Below are 6,000 nucleotides of genomic sequence, written 5' to 3' on the forward strand. Positions count from 1 at the left end.
AAAGGTGTACCTTGTTTTTGCAGTGAAACCAATTAAGAAAAATGCACAACTGACTCACAATCAAATAACTAACCACATATCTCGTTCTATAAGGTTCTCTAAAATATACACTAACGTCCGTGATTCATATAGTTGATAACATATTCGTCTCTTATATCAAACAAGATATATATATAAAACTGGTTTGTGTAAAAACATATCCAATGAGTTAATAACGCAAACAAGCATAGGAACCAACCTTTTGATCCAAGATGGTTTGATTTGATGGCCAACAAATTTCAGCATCACCAACATCTTTCAAAGTTTTTATCCCAGAAGATGTGACAAATGGTAATTTGATGGTTTCATTTAGTACTTCACAACAATGACGCTATAGCATGTAACCTCACCCGTCATTCCTGACTTCATTTTATAAGATACCTTCTTTGAAGAGTAAGCTCTACCAATGGAAACAATGTTGTCCTTTTCTCCAAACCAAAGTTTGCATCATGTGCCCTGCAGAAACACAAGGCGCATGAGAGATAGTAAATGGAAGATTCAAAATTTAAACGCGTTGGAAAACCATACATCAATGGTAACTTTTTCAGATGGCATATTCTGAGATTCCCCAGTGGATGAAGGAGACGAAGACTTCTTTTTGATACTAAAGACGGATGGGATTCGGTAGAAACAGTCGGCGTTTTAGTACAAGGAGAGACCCGCTTCGCCAAAATTGGTAGAGCTTTCAAATGACTTCTGCGGACCGGATTTCCCATGTTTTTTTTGAAGTTGCTTAACTGATTCTGGACCTATGTTATTATTAGATCGATTGGAGGCGTTGATAGGTCCTGCATCCTGTGACTGTAGTTGAACACATTGTTTGAAAAAATCAGATACTGTCTGCCAATTTTTTCAAAAAATTACACAATCTAATAAAACTTCGGTTCACTTACCTCTCCTCCAGACTTGCTGTTACTGTTGCCCACAATTTTCGCAATGTCGACTCCTTGAGATAACAAGTTATCTATCAATCTCTGATACGCATTTTTAGTAGACTCTAATTCTTTCTCCTTAGATTTCAGCTTTTCATGCAGTTCATCGTTCTCTTTCGAGTGTCTTGGTTTTCTTCCATTTGGAAAGTAAAGGGTTGCCGTCACTCCAAAGCCAGCCCCCTTGACACGTCCACCCTTATCCGGGACGATCGCAACTGTTAGGGCATCCTCGTTATGACCAACCATTAGAGTTCCCTCTCGAATCATCTTTCGCTTCTTTTCCTATTCAAATAATGTGTTAAATTCTGATTTAAAACTTGCGCAATTATTGTGCACTTACTTTGGTTAAAAATATGAGGACTGTAAAGTTTCTGTTTTCTCACAACTGCAGATGTCTTCTTCCTGACAAACTCGTCTGGAACAATTCCGTCTTTGTTTTCGCGTGCTCTTGCCCACATGAAGCACCGGTCTTCAAGATATTCTTCTGCAACATTTCCACTTTGGACCTAGTAGTTACCAGAAACAAGTAAGGATTTACATCCGCACAAATATTAACTGTGTAAAACAGAAAACCTATTCCAAAGCGTCTAATATGACAAAATTACAGATTGGTGTAAGAGGACACATCCCTATACCGTTTTAAGTTTCTGCATATATGAGACACGCAACATGACATACAAAACAGAAGTATCTGATATGGCCGGTTTTACTGTGTAGTGTATAATAAATAAGACAACAGACTTACTAATTTTAGTTTTAATCCCAAGTATCATCCTCGTCCCGTCCGATGTGGGAACTTGGATTGTGATATTGCCTTTTTTCCCCTCTCTGAATTTTTCTTGCAAAAGAAATAAAAATAATTTCATTAGTATGCTGGGATAGACAATAAGAACGAAACACAAAATCAAAAAAAGCAATGTGTATTCCATACCTTAAATATAGCCGATTTTAGTACATGATTAAGGTAATTGTCCCAGTTCTCTTGGTCCATTACCGTTTCGTACTTTTTGGGGAAAGTTCTTAGTTTGTGCGGCATTTCTAGGAAGGGTTTTACATGATTGTTGTACAATTTCCTTCTGAAGTACGGCAGCTGAACAGGTAGACGCTTCATGACCACTCACTTCAGCTCATGGGGCACCTCATAATGAAGCTGCAATAACATCTAATGTATGTTAATCACAGACTCACAGTTAGACAACAAAAAAGACGAATTGGTAACCGCATATCCATACCAGAATTTTCTCCCACATATTTTCTTTTGTTGTTGAAGGGACTTCCTTCCAACATAAATGTTTTATGCCAACCATATCACGGACCAAATAGCCTAGGTAACTACTGAATTCAATTCTATGGTTACCAATAGGCCGGAACATTTTTTCAAATTCAATATCCCTTCTTTTGGCATCTTTTATCGAGAAGTCTCTATGCATCTTCAATATTCTTGTCATTCCCCTCTCTTTTATGATCACTTCTGTAGAGTCTTCTTGTTGTGGCTGCTTTTCTGCTTCTGGAGCATTTTCCAATTCTTTTTCTTCTAACACCTCCAAATCATCATTTTCAGAATCTTATGACTCTGGAAATAACCGAGGCAACATACAAAACCATGTGATGTTTAAGTAGAAACAAGTAAGTACAAGGTTTCGCATATTACCCGTTAAGTCTTCAAATCTAGCAGTGTGGAGCATATCTCCACCATCATCGTCATCTGATTATACAATGTCATCATGACTCTCATCTAAATCCATCGTTTCTTCATCAAAATCCCCCTCAATATATGATTCCCTCCATTGGTGGTAATCATCATCTTCCGTCATGACAAAAGTTGTGTAGGTACGTGCATCTCAGTTAGGAATTTGAACTTATTTTGGAAAATATTAGCTAAACCTAACAGGATAGGCAACATGTGTTACACCTATTTTCTATTTTATGAAAAGAAAACAAACATGAACTCAGTGGTGCATGTAACTTGAGGCTAAAACATCACTGCAACACACAAAATCTCCTCATGATTATTGTGTTATCCACAAAGCGAAAGGTACCGGTTAAACGGTCTTATATAAATTTTTGTTACAAAAGCCAAGAGCACTAAAGCACCAGATAATGATTATCCATTTTTAGCTTGAAGATATAGTCAAATTGCCCAACCAGCAACATAGTATTATTAAAAGTGTCAACTTAAAATACAGACGTTACAGGCTCGCCAAGTAACAGAGAATCAAATGATTAAATCTTGAGAAGCCTTATATATAAATATGATTGACACAACATCGTCGATCAAAGTAGAGTTATTAACTCTCAATCAAAATCCAACCCAAACAATAACAAAAACCCTAGAAAAAAATTAGCATCGTTAAGTTTTTTATTTTATTTTTATTTTGTAAAACCTAACTAACTAGTAAAGCCTAACTAAGTAACATGAAAGAAAGATCCTTACCTAAATCTTATAATAGTTCATGCATGTAACTTAAGCCTAAAATATTATTGTTGTAACAAAATGAAATTACATCTCATCGTACAACCCGTGATTGTCATTTACTTGTTCTTTGATACAGCCGAATAAAAACCCTAATCATGCTTTAACAAGTAAACCTATAAGATCTAACATCTAATTCCATGAGATCAAACAAAAAATCTAACATAAATTTAATATTCATTTGATAATGGGTTGTAGAAATATTACCAGCAACAAAGATCGAGTTTAAAGAGGTAGATTCCTTGTAAAAATTAGAGATAGTAATAGAATAAAAACCCTACTCATGCTTTAACTAGTAAACCTATAAGAAATAGAATAAAAACCCTAATCATTCTTTAACTAGTAAACCTATAATATCTAACATCTGATTCCATGAGATCGAACAAAAAATCTAACATCGATTTAATATTCATTCGATAATGGGTTGTAGAAATAATACCAACAACAAAGATCGAGTCTGAAGAGGTAGGTTCCTTGTAAAGATTAGAGACGATATTAGTAGAATTATGATTTCATAGAGAGAATGAATCGAGTAATAAAAACTGAAAAAGTAGATCGAACTCATCTTTCTTTTTCTTTTTGGAATTTAACCAAACCATCAGGCGGGAATTGATTTTCCTTTTGAAATCATCCCGCCCAGTAAAATCCATTTTCATCACCCGCCAAACAAAATATTTTTGAGTGTTTTTCTTTTTTTATTTCCAAATTTTTGATGTGTAACCAATATGGTTAGTTTCCTTATTTTATGAGAGAATATATCGTAGACAGTTATGATAAAATTGTTTCCAAAAATTTTCGAAATTTTGTTTCCTATATCTAACCAACTCAAGAAGAGGCTATACAAAAAAATACTTTCCTATTTGGAATAATATTTACTTTAATAATTTTAAGCTGGATTGTCTCCTGTATTATTCTTGGTTTAGGGAGGAAACATATGAATTATTAGTGGCACCTATGTAGGAAACGTATTATTCTAATCATACAGTAAGCTAATAAAGATAAATAAACTAAACCCATCCATTTCCATGTTCATCATTTCCAGAAAACATAAAGTTCAACGTGAATCATTCATCACATAAATGTCAACCTATCTATCAGCGTAAAAAACCTCCATCTAGTGCAGTACTTAAAAAATAAATAAAACCACCAGTGAAAACAAAATGGTCATCAAAAATCCTGTTTAAAAAGCAAAGAACTTGTTAGATGAGTTTGGTTCTTTGTCAGATTAGTCTGGTTCCTCATTCTCATCCAATTCCACATTAACATCGTCGTATAGCAGTACTTTACTTTCAATAGCACTTTACTTGTTCAAACTCGTATTTTTGTTAAAAGTATTGGCAAGGAGATAATAAGATCAGACCTAAAGTGATAAATTGATTCTTATTGTTTACAGGGGGGAAAACTGTATTTTTCTACATTTCCTCCATTCTTTCAGCTAATTATATTTATTTTTCCAAAAGAATGCACACCTCATAAATAAATAAATTTGCAAGAGTATATTTCATTCTGTAAACTCTATGAACTTGTAAATAATTATCTGATTTATTTCATGATTCCAATACCTAAATAATGACAAAATAAAGAATTCATAAACATCACCTTCTTCTAAATGACAAAATTAGCAAACGAAACAAGAAACGAAAACAACTTTCAAAGCGTCCACAAAATGAAATCGATAAATCAAACCATATCATCAAAAAAAAAAAAAATCAAATGAACCATCCCCCATCTTCAAACAATTCTTCTTGCAATGCTGAGGTGAACCTGATCACTCCATCCAGCAGGCTTGGGCGCCTTGTCATCCTCAGATTTGTCATTTTCTGCTTCATCAGACTCCACATGCTTGTTAAGATCATGCTTGTTAACTTTTGGATTATCTGCCATATACGGAAATTCGGGACGATCTTCATCAATAATTTCAATAATAGAAGCAGGAGCATCACCATTTACAGTAGGAACATCAGCATAAGCAGGAACATCAGCATCCTCAACGCTACTGATTACAACGTCCAGAGGAACACCATGAATAACATCAGCATAAATAGGAACATCATCATTGTCAACACTACTGACAACAGAACTAATTACAACGTCGAGAGGAACACCAGGAACAGTAGTTATTCCGTCCACAGTAATGATAATCCTCAATTTACGAGGACCAACCATCAGTCGAGGTCATTTTTAGATCCTCTCTTCAGTTTCATCTCTACAGTCCCTCTTAGCAGAACTCATTTTTTCCTCTTAATACTCTATGTTAATTTTTTCTATGCTTGGTGTAATTTATATATATTTCTAAGGAAACCCTAATTTCTTAGGTTTTCCATCATTATCTTAAATCACCTATTCTTTGGTATTTACATCGAATATTCTATCAATATAAGGAGATATGGAATGAATATTTTCATGTTTATCTAATTTCCTTTTTAATCTAATATACATAACGAACATAAAAAACTAAAATAAATTATGATCTCATGAGATATATGGAATGAATATTTTCATATTTATCTAATTTCCTTTTTAATTTAATTACCTGGGTCGGTTGGGGTGGCCCGG

The sequence above is a fragment of the Papaver somniferum genome, chromosome 7 (genome assembly GCF_003573695.1).
Source record: "Papaver somniferum cultivar HN1 chromosome 7, ASM357369v1, whole genome shotgun sequence".
NCBI lineage: Eukaryota > Viridiplantae > Streptophyta > Magnoliopsida > Ranunculales > Papaveraceae > Papaver > Papaver somniferum.